Below are 22,997 nucleotides of genomic sequence, written 5' to 3' on the forward strand. Positions count from 1 at the left end.
TGGCAAGCATTATGCATAGGGACCCACAGCATTTGCCAGTGAGAAATATCCTTGGCAATTATTAGTCTCCCAGTTAAGGGTCACATTTTGGAGCCTGCTGTGTGCACGGTATTACACTAAGCACACAGAAGACATGACAAACCTAATTCTGTATTCTCAGGAGGTTTATAGTTGAATTTGAACTTGGTTACAGGCAGCATGTCAACAAGCATAAAATAACATGGTCTCATTTGGAATGAAGCCCCAAGTGTTGATGGTATTACAGTAGGGGATAATAATGATAATACCCACACACAGTTTATAATTTTCCCATTGTTTGTTTTTTCATAAGTCATTTCATTTGATTCTAACAACAGCTGTGTGAAATGGAGGGACCAGGGGTCACACATCCATTTTATAGTTAGGGAAATGGAGCAACTCGGCTGAGGTTACACCTTCAGTGAAGTGCTGGGTTGAGGATGCAGGTCTTCCTTAAAATTCTTACAGTTTCCCCCAAAAGTAGTGGAAATGCTTTGCAAAAGAGGAAAATTTGGATCAGGGCCTGGAAACGGCTCATGGACGTAGACTGTCGAGAGAAACTGGAGGGATGCACAGAGGGGGTGTGTGTGTGTGTGTGTGTGTGTGTGTGTGTGTGTGTGTGTGTGTGTGTGTGTGTGTGTGTGTGTGTGTGTGTGTGTGTGTGTGTGTGTGTGTGTGTGTGTGTGTGTGTGTGTGTGCGCATACAGGTTGGGTTGATTTTGGAAAAGACAGAGAAGTAGAAATAGTAAGTGCTGTGTAAGAGGCAGCAAAGCGCTTTAAAAAAATGACCAAGAGCTGCTAAATTAAAACTTAATTTTTACAGTTACCGACCCACCCAGGTTGGTCCCCAACAAGGGCTTTCTGCCCTGTGTTGTTTGAGCCAAGTGAACAAGAACCAGTTTGGTTCAGAAGCAAAGGAAAGCTTCATCGCAGAACGAAGAGGCGCGAGACCCTCTCTAGAGCACACAGTCTGCCCCCACCCACTCACGGGCTGTGGGCGGGGCTGCTTTCTAGGGTGTGGAGCTCAGGCAGGGGAGGGAGCGGAGTCCTGGCGGGGCTGGCGTGGCTGTACAGCTGGGGGGTGCAGAGCCCGGCGCCGGCGTCTCTGCGCACGGCCCGCCGCCGCCATCTTGGATTGAGTGGTGTGTGCCGCGCTTCTGCACGCGGCACCCCAGCTGAGGTGCGGGAAGGCGTTTTGTACCAGGAACTCTGGTCTGAAGGGCCGGCGGGGAGCACGCTGTGAGCCGGTGAAACCAGATGAAGCACAAAGGAGAAAACAGGTTAGACTTTATTACCCAGATTCTATTTTTATTTCCTGGGAATTGTTAATGGACTTTGCCGGTGACAAATCTCTCCTCTGTCTTTTGTCCTGCTTCTCGTTCTTGAGGGGCTCTGAGGGGCGCTGAGGGGTGCAGGTCTGTCTTCTGTGACGGCCCCTGCTGAGCGCGGGCGCTTTTATAGCCCGGGGAGAGGAGCGGAACTTCTCCTCAGCCGCCTTTAGAACTGTTTGGTTCTAACCAGGCCTCGTCCCTGACTGTGCGTCTGCCTGAGACCAGTGTCTTCCCCATTTGTCTAACCTTTTGGAGACAAAAGACACCAGAAAATGTAAGAGATGAGGCCCAAATGTTAGCAAGAGAATGATGGTCGCACGTCAGATTTTTCCTGAAAGTGCAGGCGTCTCGGTCTTTGGCCTGTAGGTGTGTGTTCCCTGACGTTGAAGCTCGCTGCTGGGGCCGAGGATGCCCTGGTCACATTTTTGTTGTTTTCGGGACAAGCTCAGGTCAGAGGGAGGCTCACACGAGTAGTCAAGGGGGGTGGTTGCCCCAGGTTGTCTCTCTGGAGGTTGGGGTGGGGCCCCTCCTCCCTCGAGTGCAGTGTCCCCACCGAGTGACCGCCTGTGACTTTAGGGCAGATTGGGTAGCTAGGGTCCCCGAGTGGGGTCCGTCCACTTAGGAGGGAGCTAGTCTTGCAGGCCGCCGGTTTTCCAGGGTTTTAGGTGCACCTGGTCTTCTGTCTGGAAGGGGTGCTGGGCCAGGTCGGCGGGTGCAGGCAGCACCTGGTCAGGTTCTTTCCCCGTTTCTCCTACCTGGAGGGCAGACCTGAGCTGTTCCATTTCAGGGGGGCTAAGGTGTCCCTTCTCTCGGGCTGGGGAATGGGTCTACCATCCATGAGTTCAACTGCACTTAACTTTACCTTATCCCTTGTAGCTAATGGTTCATGGGGTGGGGCAATTGAAAGCAGCTTAATCCCATTTTCTTGAGTTTCCTGACATAGCTTGGCTAAGGATGGGATCAGGGTATGAACTGGGTCGCTCTGCTTTCCCTGACGACTGGGGTCTCCAGGCTGAGTGCAAGATCCATTTTATGCCCAGAGCACTTGTTGTCCCCTTCGTCACCCAAGACATGGATGCTGGACCATTTCCACTTTGTAGGGAGGCTGGGAGGCCAAACCTGGGGCTTTTAGTAATGCCTTAGCCACTTCAGCTGCCATTTCAGTTCTAGCAGGGAGTGCTTTGGTCCACTCAGAAAATGTGTCCACTAGCACCAAAAGATACCTGAAATTGCCCAGTACTCTTGGCAGGACAGTGAAACCAATCTGCCAGCCTTCTCTGGGATATGTCCTTCTGGTGTGAATGGCCCTGAATCTGGAGGCCTCTGGTGGGTCCTGTGTCGGGGTTGTTCACTGTGCAGATGGGGCAGGTCTCAGCTATTGGACTGGTTATCCTTTTCATGCCAGGGGTTACTATGACCTTAACTAACCAGTTATATAGGGCTTCCCTCCCCGTAGTGAGTTCCTCGATGAGCCTCCATGATGGCTTGACAAGCTGCAGTTGGGGAAAGAAGTATCGCCCATGTTTATTAACTAGCCACCCATGGCCTCCTAGATCTCTGTGGAAGCCCCATTTCGGGGCTTTGTCTAATTCTTCCTTTGTGTAAATTGGGGAATAATTGTATGGATCTGGCCTTCGAGGGGCCAGATGAGGCCCCTTATGAGGGGTAGTTGCCAAGTTAATGGTTCCAGGGCTGCCCTTTTGGCGGATGCATCATCCTTGTTTCCCTTTATTACCTCTTCACTTCCCTTTTGGTGACCCCTACAATGAATCACTGCCACACTTTTTGGAAACTGTACTGCTTCCAAGAGCTTCAGTATGCTTAAGCCGTGTTTCACCTGCGGTAAGTATAACTCTTTCCTTCTGCATAGCCCTGTGCGCATGTAGGATGGCACAAGCATACTGGAAATCTGTGTAAACATTTAAGATCTTCCCTGTCTCTAGTTCTGAGGCTCAGATGAAGGCTATCGGCTCAGCCTTTTGGGCAGAGGTCCCTGGGCAGAGGCTTCTTGCTGCTGTGACTTGGATCTGAGAGGTTACTGCATATCCCACTAGCCTTTTCCCTCTTATAAAACTGCTCCTGTCTGTGAACCATTCCTCTTTGGCATTTGGGAGAGGCTCACTTCCTAAGTTGGGGCGACTGGAATAGATGGTGTCTCTGGTTTCTATATAGCCGTGCTTCAGGGGCCCTGTTTCTGTGGGTAGCAGGGTGGCAGGATTTACCTTGTGACAGTTTTTTATGGTAGCCTTGGGTTGTCTAAAAGCATAGCCTGAACTTGAATTGACCTTCCAGGGGATAGCCGTCCTGTTCCCTTAGAACCTACTAAAGCCTGAACCTGGTGTGGGGTCCATGGAGTGATTGGCTGACCACAGGTTAACTTCTTAGCCTCCTTTAGCAGGACTGTAGTAGCTGTTACTGCCCGCGGGCAAGTAGGCCATCCCTTAGCCAATCGATCTAATTGTTTAGAGAAATAAGCAACCACCTGAATAAGGGGCCCCAGTGTTTGAGCTAATACCCCAAAGGCGATTCCCCTTGTCTCAGGAATGTAAAGGTAAAAGGGTTTAGCTAAATCTGCGAGAGCCAGGGCAGGGACCTGAGAATGAGGCCTAGGTAGGTCACCCTAGTTTGTGATATTTGACCCTTTTTCTTAGACACATTATACCCTTGATTGGCTGGGTGGTTTGGGGTGGTAACAGTCTTTTCGTCAGGGGCCTCCTTAGTAGGGCAGGTGATCAGAATGTGCTCTGCATGTTGGAAGAGGGCTGCTTCCTTTGGATGTAGATCTTTTAGGTCTTTAGCTAAAGTTTCCCCAAAGATGGTGGGGGGATTTTTGAACCCTTGGGGCAGGACTGCCCAGCAGTATTGCTGTGTTTGTTGTGTGTTTGAATCCTGCCACCCAAAAGCAAAAATTTCTTGTGGTGTTGGAGATAATGGAATCCATAAGAAGGCATCTTTTAAATCTAATCAGAATATCGGGTCCTGCTGGACAGAAGAGTGGCCAGCAGGGTGTAGGGATTAGGGACTATGGGATCTATATCCTTGGTGGCTTCACTGACTGCCCTGAGGTCCTGTACCATTCCACATTGGATTTCTTCATGGGGAGGAAGGGGGGTTACAGGATGATGGGCAGAGTCCAGTAAGGCCCTGGTCAATTAGGCCCTGTATCACAGGGGCGATGCCCAACAGGGCTTCCCTCCAGAGAGGGTATTGTTTTCTGTTGAGCCAGGTATGTCCGGGTTTTAGATGGACTGTCAGAGGATTGGCTCCTACAGCTCGTCCCACCCATCCCTGGGCCTAGACCTTGGGATTTACTTTGGGGAGATAGACTTGCTCTGTCCAGGGAGGTTTGTCCTCTACCGTTAACATTGTCATCCTGTGCCCTTTGTCTAAGGGGATGACAATCTCCAATTTGCCTCCCATTGGGTGGATAGTAGCCCCCAATTTATGTAAGATACTCTTCCTAGTATAGGCGTATAGGACACTTAGGGACATACAGGAAGGAATGGGTGGGCATGTTCATCCAGTTTACGTTCTAATGGCTCTATGAATGCCCGTTCTTGGGCCTTCCCTGATAATCCCATAATGTTACAGCTCTTGTGACCCAGTTTGCCTGATGTGGTGTTTGGAACCGAGTAAACCACTGTTGACTAAGAATTCAGCAGGCTGCTGCCCTACGTCCAGTGTCAGCTGGGGCTTCTCGGGGAGTCAATTGGAGCTCCAGCTTAGGAGCCTCTCCCCCCCCACCTCACCATTCTTCATCTGTTTGGACCATCTGCCTTCGAGGGTAGTGGCCAGGATCTGCTGTTGCCTTCCCCCTTTGGGGATAGCGAGGGCATTCTCTCTTCTAGTGTCCCTCTTGTTTACAGATGGCACACTGATTGGGTCCTAGTTTCTGCTCTTCCCCAGGTGTCCAGAACCTCGGGAAGACCAGCCAGAGGCACTGGGCAGACACACGTTAGTTTCAGTCTCCCATCTCTAATGATGTCATAGTGTGATCCCCTCTGCACAGGGGGCGCAGTCCAGATGACTCTGGGGGCTTCGTTGTGTGTGCACCATACCCAGGTACCATGTTGCTGGGCAGAGTTGCCCTGAATTTGGCAGAAAGGTGTCGTCATTCTACCCCGTCAGAGTGTCCTCAAAGATCAGAGTCAGTCATCCTCAAGTCAACCTCCCAAAACCTTCACTGTCCTCCCGCTGGGGCTGGGGTGAGCCCAGAGCATGGTGGATAGGTACAGGCAAAAGGCCAGAAGACACAAAACTTTGTTACCGATCCTCCCAAGTTGGTCTCCAACAAGGGTTCTTCTGTCCCTTGTTGTTCAAGCCGATAGAATGAGACCAAGTTCGGTTCATAAGCAGAGGAAAGCTTTATTCTTTGATCAAAGAAATGAAAGGTGCGAGCTCGGGCTCCAGAGCACCCGTTCTCCCGACAGGCTGTGGTCAGGGCTGCTTTACAAGGTCTCATCAGCGGGGAGAGGAGGGCAGAGTTCTTGCAGGGTGGGCGCAGCCCTGCTGCTCGGGCTCCAGATCTCAGTGCGGGGTTCAGTGTCTCTGTGCACGGCCCGCCCACCGGCCAGCTGAGGGGCTGCGGCCGCGTGTCACACCGGAAACGCTGGTCTGAAGGGCTGGGGGTGAGGCCTATGCACTGGGCCCCCCGTGAGCCCGTGAAACCAGACTAAGCACAGAGGGAAAAAAACGTTAGACTTTACTACCCCGATTCTATCTTTATTTCCTGGGAATTGTTAATGGGCTTTGCCGGGGACACAGCCAAGCAGCCAATCGACAAAATAACCCTTTAAGCCCTAACGCTACTAAAGGCTATTCCAAGCTAGGAATCTTGAGTTAAATTTCACCTCCTAATAGCCAACGTGTCACCAGCTTCCGGTGTCACAGCTGTTGGAAAGCCCAGTACCAAACCACGTGAGGAAAATAAAAAGGGCCTTCAAATCCTTTGGCGTTGGGTTTGAAATGAGCCCGCAAATTTTGAGAAGAGCAGAAATATTGTTCACTTTTGACCTGTCCCCTAAAAGACAAATTAAGCCTTGCGTCCCTTTATGATTGTCTGTTTTCCCCGAGAGAACCTTCATGAAGGTAATTTTGTTTCTCTTGAAAAAGATTATTTTAGCAGCTGTGAAAAATAAAGTTAATGCTAATTCAATAGGATGTAAATAAAAGAGGCCCAGTCAGCTCAAGTTTCTAATTTGGGAGCGTGCCATTATTTAGGCTCTATGAGTATTGAATCGAGAAGAGACATGACCTAAGGTCACGGCACTACTTCCAATTAAAAAAGAAAACTTGCTTTGAACCACGGTGCCGCACATTTGAAACTCATCTCCTAGTGACTGAGGATTAGGTGTCCCCAGCACAGCACCTGGAAATCTGTAATATTAATAGGTGTGTTTATTCTCACCAGCATATGCTTATCTTCTACAATTTTGATAACGGTGTTGGGTGAGTCAGTGGCTTTGTTTTCTGGTGCTTTGTAGTGTAATCCTAGGAACTAATAATTAGGTGTAAGTGCAGCTGACTTACAGAATTAGTGGTACAGTCAGAGATGCTGAGGAGAATCAGTGGACTGTAGGGGAATGATGGACTTCGTCATTCAGGTCTCAGAGAGGGCCCTTCCGACAGCTCTACCTAAAGTAACCGCCCTCACTCACTCACTCTTCACCATCCTGTTTTGTTTCCTTCATAACACTTAGAGTAACCTGATGTCATCTCGTTTCATTCTTTTACATTTTTCCTGTGTCCCTTCCATAGTGTCAGGCCCATGACAGCACAACCCCTGCCTGTATACCCGGGGTCAGGAAACCTGGGCGGAGGGACATATCTAGCCCACTGCATGTTTTTGTGTGGCCCACAAGCTAAGAATGGTTTTTACTTTTTGTTTTGTTATTATTTGTTTTTTTACTGCTTTTTTTTTTTTTTTTTTTTGTGGTACATGGGCCTCTCACTGTTGTGGGCTCTCCCGTTGTGGAGCACAGGCTCCGGACGCGCAGGCTCAGCGGCCATGGCTCACGGGCCCAGCCGCTCTGCGGCACGTGGGATCTTCCCGGACTGGGGCATGAACCCGCGTCCCCCGCATCGGCAGGCGGACTCTCAACCACTGCGCCACCAGGGAAGCCCCCCCTTTCCTGCTTTTTAATTGAAGTAGAATTGATTTACAATATTGTGTTAGTTTCGGTTAAATATATATGTTTTTTCAGATTCTTTTCCATTACAGGTTATTACAAGATATTGAGTATAGTTCCCTGCGCTGTACAGTAAATCCTTGTTGTTTATTTTATATGTACAGGTGTGTGTCTGTTAATCCATCCCATACTCCTCATTTCTCCCTCCGCTCGCCCTTTCCCCTTTGGTAACTAAAAAAGGTTGAAATATTGCCATATGCACCAACATGAGTGGACCTAGAGATTATCATTTGAGTGAAGTAAGTCAGAGAAAGACAAATACTATATGATATTACTTACATGCAGAATCTAAAAAATAATACAAATGAATTTATTTACAAAATAGAAACAGACTGACAGCCAAACATTTTAGTTTTTTTAAATGGTTGAAAAAAAATCAAAAGAATGATATTTCGTGACATGTGAAAATTACGTGAAACTCAAGTTTTGGTGACCATATGGAAAGCTTTATTGGCACACTGCCACACCCATTCATTTATGCAATGTCTGCGGCTGCTACAACCCACGAGAGCACCGTTGAGGAGTTGCGAAGACTATATGACCCGCCCATAGATCCTAAAATATTTACTAGCTGGTGCTTTACGGAAAGAGTTTGTAGACCCCAGCTGTATGCCCAGAACAATGCCTGGTAATTCGTAAGTGCTTAATCCATGTTGTGGATGAATTAATAAAGAGCAGAGTTCCGTGAGAGTTATTTCCAAGTGTCCTTTCCCTGCCACTAATAAACAAGAAGGAGGAACAGATGAATCAAAATTAAATATTGACTCCAGGCTCTGGAACAATCACAAAATCAAAGGAGGAACATAAAAGGCAGGGTGGACTGCTCGGAAGCTTTGCTTAACATTTCTTTCAAAGAGATGACAAAGTACCATTCAGGAATGTCATGGGCTCTCAGGTTCCAATTTCTAGAAACTGGATACTTTCAGCTTTCTCTTGGTCTAATGTGTTTTCTCTAACCCAGCCTTTTTCACTCCTGCTTTTTATCTGCAGTTTGACTAAAAATTGAACTCTGGTTTTTATGGCCCCGAATTCAGCGAACTTCCCTTCCAAAAAATGTCAGCCTCTTAATCCTCTTAATAAAAAGGCCCATGTAACTGAAAGAATACATCCGAAATAGTCCACGGTACAAAAAGGCGGTCTGAAAATAACAAGGGGAAAAAATGTACTGAACGCATCTGCGCGCACACAAAGTTGCTAGGGAAACATGGCAGTTCTTTGCAAACTGCTGGCACAATCACATTTATAAAGAATTGACAACTGACCTTTGTCTCCTCTTTTCCTGCCTGCTTTTTACCAGGCACAGAAGAGCCTTGTGGCTTGAATGATGCTTTTGATAGGCAGGGTTTTGGATTCTGTGCTGTCTGCCGGATGAGGGGGTCCCTATTTACGGCTCTGCTAAGACCTAGAAAATCTTTTTTGAGTGTCACCTCTATTATGACCCAGTCTATGCAATTGAAAGGTGCATTTTCACATTGGGATTTGGCTTCTGTAGTCCTGAGGCGAGTAATGACATATTTTGTTGCATTATTTAAATATTCCTGCTGAACACCAAATTAAAAATATCCATTAAAGGTTTATTTGATATCTTCCTAATTATTGCCCATTGCGCATTTGACAAATTATTTACACATTTTAATAATTGTGACTTTCTTTGGAAGTGACACAAAAACAATTACTTTTTCGAAATTCCACTGTGTATATGCTTTTGAAACTACATAGCCATTAAAAACAGTCTGTCGAATTAAAGGTTGGGCAATTAATTAAGTGCAAATTCTGTAAAACTGGACCAAGGAGAAAATTCATCAAACCTATGAAATATGACCTATCTTGTCCAAAAGACAAATATGTTTAAACAAAAGATGAAAATTGATGACAAAATTACGGGTAGCAAAATGCACACAGAGCAAATGTAAGACAGCTGCACTTGGCTTCACCGTATTGGGTTCACCCTTACAGAACTCATGATTCATTACCTTCACCGTCTTGTAAAACTTCTCATAGTTAATCTCCAAAGTACTGTATCTGGAATAATAAAAAAATTCTCAAGAAGAGCTTGGAAGGCCATTATATTAATGATTTGGAGCCCAATTAAATGCAGCCCAAGTTGGGGATGGCAGCCCGAGAGTAGGTCTCCCTAGGACAGTAGCAACCCAGGTTGCACGCCTAGTCATTTCCTTTAGTTTCTCTCCTTTTGGATTTTCTGACCTGGTCTACCTTTCTTCCTCACTCACACCAGTTTTTTAGTATCAAAAGCCCCCACCACACTTTCATCTAGAAAGGACTCTGCCAGTGATAAACCTTGGGCTCTTATCTTGAGCGACAACTGCTGTGTGTGTTCAGAGTGTACATCGGGGGCCACCAGAAGGCAGAACAGTGGATTACGTGGGCTGTGTCTGTAATGGACCCTGAACATGTGTATTACAAGTTCTGGATGTTACACTCAGGTGTTCAGGTTCACAAATCAACATCAATGCTGGGGCGAGGTGGGCGGAAGAGGGAGGTGGATTTGCAGACAGTGGGGATTGTTAAGGATACAAGGCTGTTATTTCCATATTAAAATGTAATGGTCTCATTAAAGTTAAAACCACTGTTAAACTTGATTGAGTAAATTAGTTAATTAACCATAGCATCCAGCGCGTGCCTCCAGGGCATACCTTTCTCAAGATGCAGAACAAATGCAGGCTTAGCTTGGAGGATCTTATCGGGGTAGTATGATAACACTCATCTTTGACTTATTGCACAATCTGTTAAAAAAAAAACAGAAGCTAGAAGGTGAGGGTGTTACTTGGTGTTAAAGGAAGATAGAAATAGCTTCCGATGAAAGATGTATTTTATTTCTAAGCTAAAATCTCTGAAGATTTTCTTGATTTTTTTAAAAAAACAAAAAACACCTGATAAGCAGTTTGTGGATGGCTGTTTTAGCTAGCAGAACAAAGGGCTTTCTTTTTCGCGCATATTCTGCCTTACTTGCCTTGCTTTTTTGCTTGAGTATCCAAAGATATCTCCATGGGGTTGTACGGAACTTTTTTTTTTTTTTGCGGTACGCGGGCCTCTCACTGTTGTGGCCTCTCCCGTTGCGGAGCACAGGCTCCAGACGCGCAGGCTCAGCGGCCATGGCTCACAGGCCCAGCAGCTCCGCGGCATGTGGGATCTTCCCGGACCGGGGCACGAACCCGTGTCCCCTGCATCGGCAGGCGGATGCTCAACCACTGCGCCACCAGGGAAGCCCTGTATGGAACTTTTCAAAAGCTTTTTTTGGGGTGTGTTGGGTAGGTGACTTTATTTTATTTTATTTTTTAAATTAATTTATTTATTTTTGGCTGCATTGGGTCATCGTTGCTGCACGCAGGCTTTCTCTAGTTGCGGTGAGCGGGGGCTACTCTTCATTGCAGTGTGCAGGCTTCTCATTGTCGTGGCTTTTCGTTGTGGAGCACGGGCTCTAGGCGCCTGGGCTTCAGTAGTTGTGGCATGTGGGCTCAGTAGTTGTGACTTGCGGGCTCTAGAATGCAGGCTCAGTAGTTGCGGCATGCGGGCTTAGTTGCTCCGCGGCATGTGGGATCTTCCCAGATCAGGATCGAACCTGTGTCCCCCACATTGGCAGGCAGATTCTTAACCACTGTGCCACCGGGGAAGCCCTGGGTAATTGACTTTAAGTTGGATGAGTGGGTAGATGCGGGAACGTTTAGGAAACCTGAAATTTGATGTCCCAAATCTGGTCTTGAAATGTTGGTTTTCATTGGGTTAAGTATCCATGATGCAAATGGCCAACAGAACCATTTGAAAGAAGTTCTTGAAATTTGATGGAAGTCAGCCCAATTCCTGGTATACCTCAGTCTCCACAAATATGAAAAGAGAATGATAATAATAAACAGCTGTCTCCTAGGGTTGTTGTAAGGGTTAAATGTGTGGATATATGCAAAGTGCTTAGAACAGCATCAGGCACATGGTAAGTTCTCAGTAGACAATGAGTCATTATTACTGAGCATAGATAGAGGAGGGTTTGGACAGGGACGGAGAATGGTCCAGAGGTAATGCAGCCAGAACATTTGCCAGCATATCACCTCTAAGACAGGCTTTTTCTTGGGTGCTGTGTCTACTTAAGGGGCCAGGGACTCTCTGGATACTGAGTAGCCAGGAAATATGGGTTTTATTTGACTTGGCTTTTTCTCTGCCTTCCTTTACCCCAGCGTTTTGCCTCCCCGAAGCCTGGAGTATAGACTGTGCTGGGTAGAATTCTGCTGATGCTTGTAGAAAGACAAGTCTTGTAAAACCCATCTGCAGAGGGATCAGAGATAAACAATAAACCCAACCTGGACCTGACTGGGCTAATTTTCTTATCTCATATATACATATTTTACCAATATATTTTTATATTTTATAGTTGCTTGGGTTCCTCTCAAAAGGGCAGCTTGAAGGATTTGGGAAAAAAAAGAAATCTTTTATTTTGGAAGTTTGGGCAAGAAACAGTGAAAGACTGAGAAAATGACATGGAAAAGGGAAGAATGCCTATATATATATATATATATATATCTTTAAAAATATGTAATCATATAAAATGCTTCCCAAAAAGTAAACCAGGTCAGACAAATTATTTTCTAAAATTATAGGTTTTAGATATCAAGATACCTCCTGAGTTGACACTCAGCCAAACGTGTAAAAAAAAGACAACATTTATGAGGCACCATAGCCATGCGATGAAAGTGCAACATTATCTCCATTGTATAAATGATGAATCCAAGGCACAGAGAAGTTAAAAGGTTACCAAGCTAGTGAGTGGCAGTGTTATTTGAAATGATACAGTCTGACTTAGGAGCACATATTCTTATTACTCTGCCACACTGCCTCTGTCTGTTTCAATTCCACTCTCTGAAAGTAGCAAAGCCCTTTTATATCAGTGTGCTTTGCTTATGAATATGGCTCAGGAGTCATATGGCCTTGGGTTTTAGTTCCAACTCTTTAATGATAATTACGTGTGATCTTGGAAAGCCTTATTTATCCTCTCTGAGCTTTCATATCCCCATAAAATGGGGATAATACTAGTTCCTTTCTGTAGGTAGATAGTGGCTGCCTTGTCTCCATGGCTCACCTTGGAAGTGCTTTGCTATTCAGAGGACAGTTCCCATACCTGCTAATAGCTGCTTACTTCAAGCACCAGCATCTCTCTGCTGGAAGACTTTCTCTGCACTGCTGGGAGTGCTGGAGATGATGCCCCCAGGTTCGACCTCCCAACAGTGAGGATGGGAGGGTGGATAAACATCTCAGCTTCTTCACCCCCCCTCTCCCCCAGGGGGACATCACTGAGTATGCCCCACACATCTCTCTAAGGGTCCTGAGTTATACTGAGTTCCAGATACCTGCAGTGGTAACCAGATTTTTATAGCATCCTTTATTAGCTTTCCTTTCTTTCCCAGTCTTTCACTATGTTCCTGCCCTAACTTCTCAAACAGATGACTCCTTTTCTCCTTTGGGGGGGACTCAAAGTCACTAACTCTTATTAGGGTGCTTGTGAGAATTCATGAAATGATGTGTAAATAGTGCATGTCTGGTATGTAGTAAATACCCAAATAATTGTCAGTTATGTTCTTTATTATGATTATATCAATGTATGAAAATCTGACTTAATAGGAAAGCTGTAATAGTCTGACTCCATTTGTTTTTTGATGTTTGACTGCTGACAACATTTAGGCTTCATTCATCCTTCTCCATATGCCCCACATCTGGGCAAGCTGATAAGAAAGCCTAGGTAATTCCATGGACTTTGTTGCTGGCAGGATGTTTAAGCCCACACATGGAAACCCTCACGTGGGCCCCGCATTTAACTACCATAAAGACCCCACATCAGTCTTCTTTCCCTGCTCTCAAGGCATGTAGACCTCCTTGGGAGCCTTCCCTACTCCCCATGTTGCGATTAGTAAACCTCTTCATCCCCTCTTGGTATGTGTGTAATGTCATGAGTCTTGACATTCGAACCACATCTTGGGTGAAGGTCCGTCCTGTTTCTAGGGAGTGGTCACAATAGAAGCAAATCTAGTCTTTACCACTGAATGCACCATTAGCATCCCCTAAGATAACAGAAGCATCTGGGAGTTTAAAAAATTGGTGTTATTTATTTAAGAAAGGGTCTGTGAGGCAGTGGTGATGATCCAGGGCAGGGGTCTGAAACTCAAGGGCAGATATTGAAGGGATGAGTCATGAAGGGCTGCTGAAGGTTGAGGCATCGACCCAGAGAGAGTGAGCTCACCTTTCCCTTCTCACCAGCAAGAAAAAAAAGATCTGGGATTTCTACACAGCTTTTGCTTAAAGGAAAGCATACCTTTTTGAACTTTTCAGACACATTGGACAGTGGCATGGACTGGGATTTTAATGAGGAGAATTAGTATTCCAGTGCACCATATGCATAAAAACTTGCAGGGAAAAATTTTTATTTGGGGCTTAGGCCAATGAATAGGCTAAGAAATAGAGATGCTCAAAAATTTAACAAAACATAAGTGTTCTAAATCCATATTCTGTTGTTTGTAGAAAAAGGGTCTTCATTTTGGTTTTCATGATTTCAGAATAGGCTGCCCAAATCCAGGGCATTGAATCAGAATTATATAACTCATCTCCTAGCTTCTGCAGTCCTCTATTTATAGCACTCAAGTGTTGGCATATATGTGAAAATTTAAAGGGAAGTCTGCTTGCCTCATCATCTTGTGATCTTTAACTTTTACCTTTAACGAACATTTCCTCATGATAACCTCTTAATGGACAATAAGGGAGAATTCTTTTCAAGATTGTAAAATTTTGATTTTAGTCTATAGATTTGTTGTAACTAATGAAAAATTCTGCTTAGTATAAACATTTAAATGTGAATGATGTTAACCGTCAAGAATACTGTGCAACTAGTTGCTGGAAACAACTTTATACAGATTTATAGATTTAGTATACATATTTATGTACATTTAAAAGATGAGTGAAATTAGAATGTATACATAGATTTTTTATTTCAAAAGTTTCTGTAAAACCAAAGCACTCATTCATTCAAAGATTACAAAGAGATTGTGCATGGGACACAGGTGACATAGTTTAGGCTCATTGTTAAATTACAGTCATAAAGAAAGCAATGTTTTGCAAAGGAAAAAGAATCCCAAGATGTTCAAATTCTAATGTCCCTGCTGTAATTGGCAATGCTCACTGGTTAGGTGAAATTAGAGTAAAAGTCTTTTTAGTGGAAAGAAAATGGGCATAGATTGAAATAAAAGTGACAGAACACCATTCCCTTCCGTGACGATGGATGTCAGTGTGGCGCCCATGTTCCCTCAGTACACACCCACCTCATACATGCCTGTGGCTTCCTGTGGCAAAGCCTGCAGATCTCAGCCTGAGGGATTTCTCTCACCCTAGGAGTATTGGCCTGTGCTTGTGGGTGGAGTTGGTGGATAAATATTCCAGCCTCCTTGCTGCTTACATAGGAGACATATGAGTTGCGCTCTATGCTGACTCCCAGAAATCCTCCGTAGGATTGAGCTCCAGGCGCCCACAGCAGTCACCTGCTCATTCATTCACCCTTTGTGGGAGGGCTTTTGCCCCTTGTTCACTGTCACATCTCCCTTCATCATGCTCCTGACATCACCTTCCATTCAAACCCTTGTCTTGGGGTCTCCTTCTGGGGGAAACCAACCTAACACACCTTCCGGGAATGAACTTGTTTGGTGCCCATTTCTTGCATCTATCCTTTTTTTTCTCTTTCTCCCTCCACCCCTCCCTCCCTCATATATTTAATACCAGGTGTGTACACACACATTGGTAGATGTTAGGAAGGTTCCAGTCAAGTGGACCCTAGCGAGAGAGACACATGTTGTAGTAGATACTGGGTTTAGCCTCTGTGAATTCAGCTGTACACAAAGAATGAAAAGTAAGAGGGAGAAGTAATTACTTAAATGGCCAGGGTTGTTATTCCACTCACTAAATGTAGACCCCAGCCAGAATGTGAGGTGGGGATAGGAAACTGGGGTTTTCTCAGTGATCCTCTCATGGGATATCTTCTGATGTTGAGGATGATTCTGGCAGTTAAGATTCAGCATCGTTCTATTTTTCATGCCATGTGGTCTTTAAAAGCAAGCCAACCACTTTATGAGGTGCTTAACCAAAGGCACAGTGATTTCTTCCAACGCTGGAGGAAAAACTAGCTGTGATGGACTCATTGAGAAGATGTATGTCCATCTGTATCATGGGACCTTTTTAAGGGGTTTTGAAAGATATTTTTTCCTTTCATAATCTTTGCTCCGGGCTCTGACTTTTCAACCTGATTCTCGTAAGATATGACTCTACTCTCATTGCAATGTAATGTGGTAAATTCTTTCAGGAAAGGAAGGGCTGGGGCATTGTGGGGATGCAGAGACAGATAGGACCAGTGCCGGTTAGACTGGGGAAGATTTCTCAGAGCAGGTAATGTTTGAGCTGGGTCTTAACACATAAGTGAATGTTTGCTTACTGCTTGGCAGAAGAATATAAGCACAGCTCTTAAACTTGTACCAGCTTTATCTTCCCTAATCCCTATACACAGATCTTGGTGGCTTTTACTTTAGTCAACAATATAGGCTATCTGTACTGTGTCTGCTTTTGGGAAGATTAGACTGAGATTCATGCCCTCTGAGATTTATTTTGAGACAGCTGATGCTTGGACAACACAAGTTAGTGGAACATCTTCCTGCCAGTTCGTTTTGTCTTCAAAAGATGCTGTTAGGAAGGTCAACAGGCAAGTTGAGGTTACCTGAGAAGCTCAAGACATACATGAGCCTATTAGGAAAATGAGGAGGGTCCTGGAGAGATGCTGGGAGGGCCCCCAGACTGTGATGTGGGTCTGATCCTTGTGAAGGAGAGATGTGGGATGGAAGGAAGCCTCTCAAAGTGCAGTGCAGTTCTAAGGATGTTTGACAAAGCTGATGAGCTGACCTGTCAGAGGACAACCCAGTCTCCAGGACAACCATGCCTTCCCTGCCTTAGTCCCCAGTCACTGGTGGGAAGCAGCCTGTGGGAAGTGCGGTCTCTGTGAGAACATGGTGATGGATTTCAGAGCACAACACCGGGGTTTGTCCGTCATGTGCCTCCCCACGGTCAGGAATCTGAGAGGCTCATGTTCACGGCCACAACAATAGTATTTCCCTAAATGTGGGATACATACCACGAAGAGTACTTGAGATGATTTTAGGTAGAGCATTGAATTGTTTAGTCTTAAAATGATTCTCTTTATAATTCTCTTTAATTCTGGTTAGTGAAGGAGAAAGACTCAGGTTGACGCTATCATTTTGTAATTCTCCCTTTATCCACAGGCAAGCCTCAGGCTTATAAACTTCAGCAAGTTATACTCTCCAGATAAAATGGAATAATTTTATTCATTGTTCTATTTTCGTATGTAGTTATCGTTATGAGGGTTTTCAGTTTATATTTGCGGCTAATGGTACTACTGTTCAATTTACACTATTCGAATCAATTTTTTCTTTTAAAATATATCTAAATAAGTAAATAAATGGAAATCAATTTAAAGAAAATAGTAAGTAACTAAAGTATTGTCTCAGCTTTTCATGAAAAATGCCTTCACGGCCTCACCATTTTAAGTTATGCTTCTTTTCTTCCCAGTGGGTTCACTGAAAGGACTCTCCAGTTTTACAGTGTTTCGGTGATTTTGTGAGGTGGGAGATGTTGTTCACTCTGCTTCTCATCCTTTAAACAAATCCCCAGAGGACAAATCCAGCTTGAATTTAGTTCTATGGGGATAAAAAGTATTGTCTCTGAATGAAGGTATATACTTTTTCCTGTCAGAAAAAGACAAGTATACCTGTCATGATGCTCGCCTTACCTTCCAGAATCCTTAGGGCTGAATTTACTGCTTTTACGTTCTCATCTGTTCCAATCTGGCATACGAAAGCACACTCTCTTCCTAGTTCCTTCAGATGACTCTGTTATTTAAAAAGATCTTTAAGAATCCTTGGGTCGTACAGTTTTCCTAGGATATTCACATAGACTGGCTCAATCTACTTGTATCAGCCAGGATAAGCTAGGTTGTGCTGCAGTAATAAACCACCTCAATTTTAGTGGCTTATAAACAACAAAGGTTGATTTCTTCCTTATGTTCTATGTCTATTTCGAGTTAGCTGGGGGGCTCTTCTCCTCACTGTGAGAGCTGGCTGACAGAGCCTTTACACCTGCATGGTTGTTGATTGCCATGGCAGAGGAACATAAGAACATGGTGGTTTATTCGCTTTCTTCAAAATGTGTCCCCATGAAAGTGACATATTCCACTTCCGTTCATATTCCATAGGCTAAAGCCCATCTTAGGACTATGCTGAACTTGAAGGAGGCAGTGGCACACAACTTCACCATTTTCCTGAAAGGAGAGGCACTGAAACATTGGTGATAGCCTTAAATATTACCACACTGTCATACTTCATAATGTAGATCTACTAACACCTCTTTTGTATCTCTAAGGCTTCCTGAGTCAGCCTTTGCTCTGGTCTGTTTGTCTGACAGGACCTATTTTTAGCCGTTATGCTTCCTTCCTGTGATTGTCATCTAATCTTGCTGGTGCTGATTCAACCCATATTGGACAACCTCTGTTGTCCTTTATCCCCCGATGCACCCTTAAAACAATACTTTTGTTTGTAGCAGAATTCTGTTGTTCCTTTGGGGTGCAGTGAAGGGAAATTACAACACAGCATAGAAAACAACCTCAAATTGTTGATAATATCCTCCAGGTAGTTTGTTATTTTATTGACTGACTTGTATCCCTGGTGCCTAGAGCAGAGCATGGCAACAGAGTAAAGGCTCGATAATTATTTGGTGAATGAAAGCTTTTCAATATACGTCATCATGGATTCTAGACATTTTTAGGTCCTTTACTGCCACATGGAATTTCCTGCAGCCTGACATCCTCTGAAGGCCTAGTATATTTCTCAGGATCTTCTTCCTTTTATATCATATCTTTTCTTTTCTCTGTTAGACTCCTCACCTCACAGCCTCTAGAATTGCCAGCAAAGGGCCACCATTTTCCTTTTTTTTCTTATATGAAAGTATTTAGCACTTGCTATATTTAACTCTTGACTTCCATACTATGATCTAAAAATCCTCAGTTTCATGCTCAAAGGACCCTATTGAGGAGGTTTCAATAGGGTTAAAAAAGGGGGACTTCTTTAGGATAAATAATTATGTAACAGCCCTTGAAAGCTGAAGAGATTGCAGTCAGTGCTTATTTTCAATAATACTTATTGTCTTTCTACTAAAGTATATTTTCATTTGAATCCTTTGTGTCAAGATGTTTTTTCAGAGCAGGTGCATTTATCAATAAATAGTTTATTCCTTTTTATTGTTCAGTGATATTCCGTTGTATAGATAATACCACATTTTGTTTATCCATTCACCAGTTGATGTGCATTTGGGTTGTTTTCATTTTTTTTACTATAATAAATAATATAGCCATGTTTTCATTTTTTCCTCAGAATGGAATTACTGGATTGTATGATAAGTGTATATATTTTAAACATTTTGAGAAACTGCAGATCTGTTTTCCAAAGTGACTGTATCATTTTACATTTGTACCAGCGACATCTGAGGGCTCCAGGTATTCTGCATTCTCCCCACCTCGTGGTATTATCAGTCATTTTAATTTTAGCTGTTTTGGTAGATTTAAAGGGGTATCTCATGATTTTAATTTGCATTTTTCTAATGACCAATGATGTTACATATCTTTTCATGTATTTGTTGGTCATTTGTGTGTGTGTGTGTGTGTACTTTATGAAGGCTCTGCTCAAATATTTCACCTTTTAAATTATTTTTAAATTTTTTTTAAATTATTTTTTTATTGGAGTATAGTTGATTTACAGTGTTGTGTTAGTTTCAGGTGTACAGCAAAGTGAATCAGTTATACATATACATACATCCACTCTTTTTTAGATTCTGTTCCCACATAGGTCATTACAGAATATTGAATAGAGTTCCCTGTGCTATACAGTAGGTTCTTATTATTTATCTATCTTATATATAGTAGTGGGTATATGTCAGTCCCAATCTCCCAATTTAATCCTCCCCCCCTTCCCCCTTGGTAACCATAAGTTTCTTTTCTACATCTGTGACTCAGTTTTCCTTTTTGTAAATAGGGTCATGTGTACCATTTTTTTAGATTCCACATATAAGCAATATCATATGATATTTGTCTTTCTTTGTCTGACTTACTTCACTCGGTATCACAAACTCTAAGTCTATCCATGTCACTGCAAATGGCATTATTTCATTCTTTCTTATGGCTGAGTAATATTCCATTGTATATATGTACCATTATTCTTTATCCATTCCTCCATGTATGGACATCTAGGTTGCTTCCATATCCTGGCTATTGTAAATAGTGCTTCAGTGAACATGGGGGTGCATGTATCCTTTTTAATTATGGTTTTCTCCAGATATGTGCCCAGGAGTGGGGTTGCTGGATCATATGGTAGCTCTATTTTTAGTTTTTTAAGGAATCTCCATACTGTTCTCCCTAGTCATAGCCATCATTAATATTACTCCTGTTTATAGAGAAAGAAACTGAGAGTAGAGGAGGTTAAGTGGTTTTTCCAATTGACAAAACTCCTAACTTGTGGAACTGGGACTTGTTAACTAGTGTAGGCTTTTTCTCTGAGAACCACAGTAATATTTTGAAGCTTGTCAAGAATCCACTCAATAAAAGATCATCTAAGTTCAAGGCTGCATTATGACTTTCTTGGGCTATGGACACTTTGCTTTCATGGGTTCCTTTGACCATAGGAAAAAAATAAATCCAGGTGAGATTCATTATGATACATGCATTACTACTATATTCACTTTTCCTTCCTATTTTAAAGGAAATTAAAATTAGAACATTTCCATGGATCTCTAAATATATCATGGACCCTAGGCACTGTACTCACTGTGCCTAATGGTTAAATCAACTCTAAGTTAGAAAAAAACTGCTTCATACGGAGACAAACAATAAAAATAATGGATCCTACTATCCCGATGTTTGGTCTTGCAATTCAGAGAGTGTTCTAGTGAGGTCTTTAAGCTGCCCCCACAGAGCTGTACAAAATATGCTATAGTTGGCTTCTGAACCAAGTTAGATAAAACTGGGACATTGGCCAAATCCTATTCCTTCACTGTCTATGAGTGATGGATGGGATTATACAAATTGAAAAGATCATGATAAAGAAGTTAATATTTTAAAATGTAAAATACAACAGTTCTTCCATGTGAGATAATATAATCTAAGATTTTTTTTTAATTAAAAAATTATTTATTTATTTTTTGGCTGCGTTGGTTTTTGTTGCAGTGTGCAGGCTTCTCACTGAGGTGGCTGCTCTTGCTGCGGAGCACGGGCTCTAGGTACGCGGGCTTCAGTAGTTGTGGCACGTGGGCTCAGGAGTTGTGGCTCACGGGCTCTAGAGCACAGGCTCAGTAGTTGTGGCACACGGGCTTAGTTGCTCCACGGCACGTGGGATCACATGGCTTGAACCCGTATCCTCTGCATTGGCAGGCAGATTATTATTTTTTTTCAATTTTTTATTTTTATTTTATTTATTTTTTTCTACAGCAGGTTCTTATTCGTTATCCATTTTATATATATGAGTGTATATATGTCAATCGCAATCTCCCAATTCATCACACCACCACCCCACCTGCCACTTTCCCCCTTTGGTGTCCATATGTTTGTTCTCTACATCTGTGTCTCTATTTCTGCCCTGCAAACCAGTTCATCTGTACCACTTTTCTAGATTCCACATATATGCATTAATATACGATATTTGTTTTTCTCTTTCTGACTTACTTCAATGTGTATGACAGTCTCTAGATCCATCCATATCTCTGCAATTGACCCAATTTCGTCCCTTTTTATGGCTGAGTAATATTCCATTGTATGTTTGTAACACATCTTCTTTATCCATTCGTCTGTCAGTGGGCGTTTAGGTTGCTTCCATGACCTGGCTATTGTAAATAGGCCTGCAATGAACATTGGGATGCATGTGTCTTTTTGAATTACCGTTTTCTCTGGATATATGCCCAGTAGTGGGATTGCTGGGTCATATGGTAATTCTGTTTTTAGTTTTTTAAGGAACCTCCATACTGTTCTCCATAGTGGCTGTATCAATTTACATTCCCACCAACAGTGCAAGTGGGTTCCCTTTTCTCCACACCCTCTCCAGCATTTGTTTGTAGATTTTCTGATGGTGCCCATTCTAACTGGTGTGAGGTGATGCCTTATTGTAGTGAGCCACAGCCCCCCCACCCGCCTCTGCAGGAGACCCTCCATCACTAGCAGGTAGGTCTGGTTCAGTCTCCTATGGGGTCACTTCTCCTTCCCCTGGATCCCAATGTGCACATTACTTTGTGTGACCTCCAAGAGTGGAGTCTCAGTTTCCTCCAGTCCTGTTGAAGTCCTGCAATCATATCTGGCTAGCCTTCAAAGTCTGATTCTCTAGGAATTCCTCCTCCCATTGCTGGACCCCCAGATTGGGAAGCCTGACATGGGACTCAGAACCTTTACTCTAGTGGATGGGCTTCTGTGGTGTAAGTGTTCTCCAGTTTGAGAGTCATCCACCCAGCAGTTGCGGGATTTGGTTTTATTGTGATTGTGCCCCTCCTACTGTCTCATTGTGGCTTTTCCTTTGTCTTTGGATGTGGGGTTTCTTTTTTGGTGAGTTCCAGTGTCTTCCTGTTGATGATTGTTCAGCAGTTAGTTGTGATTCCAGTGCTCTCACAAGAGAGAGTGAACACACGTCCTTCTACTCTGCTGTCTTGAACCTATTTCACATTTTTTTTAATGGTCTGTTTATTTTCTTATTATTGAGATATTTTTTATATATTCTTGATACAAGTGTTTTGCAAGATATATATTTTGCAAGTATTTTTCTATGATACTTTATTTCTTTTACTTTCTTGGAGTTTAATTTTCTCTTCTTTTACTAGCTTCTTAAGGTGAAAGTTTAGATCATTGATTTTAGACCTTTAAGTTTTTGATGTCATCATGTATGACCATAAGTTTCCTTCTAATCTCTGCTTTAGCAACATTCTACAAATTTTAATATGTTGAGATTTCAAAGTTAATTTTGTTATGGACAATTTTTTGTGTGAGTTTAGTTTTTTTAAATGTATAGAGAGTTTAAAAAAATAGGCTTTATTTTTTTAGAGCAGTTTTAGGTTTACAGAAAAATTAAGATAGTACAGAGAGTTCTCATATACCGTACACCAGTTTCCCCTATTATTAACATTGTACATTAGAATGGCATAATCATTACACTTAATGAGCAAATATTCATACATTATTTTAAACCAAAATGCATATTCTTTTCACCTCTCTTAGTTTTTAATCAATTTTTCTTTTTCTGTTCCAGGATTCCATCTAAGATATCACATTACATTTAGTCATCATGTCTCCTAGGCTCCTCCTCTTGATTGTGTTAGTTTCTTGGACTTT

At 43.2% G+C, this 22,997-nt stretch overlaps 1 long non-coding RNA gene across 1 annotated transcript in view; it reads left to right on the forward strand.

Moving 5' to 3' along the window:
• Window positions 1–1,175: 1,175 nt before the first annotated feature.
• LOC132593528 (uncharacterized) overlaps window positions 1,176–22,997 on the forward strand; it is a 320,558-nt gene continuing 298,736 nt past the window's right edge. The window contains exon 1 of the long non-coding RNA XR_009559140.1: window positions 1,176–1,298. This is a non-coding gene — a long non-coding RNA (uncharacterized lncRNA). The remainder of the gene's footprint in view (window positions 1,299–22,997) is intronic.

The sequence above is a fragment of the Globicephala melas genome, chromosome 15 (assembly GCF_963455315.2).
Source record: "Globicephala melas chromosome 15, mGloMel1.2, whole genome shotgun sequence".
In the NCBI taxonomy this organism is placed as follows: Eukaryota; Metazoa; Chordata; class Mammalia; order Artiodactyla; family Delphinidae; genus Globicephala; species Globicephala melas.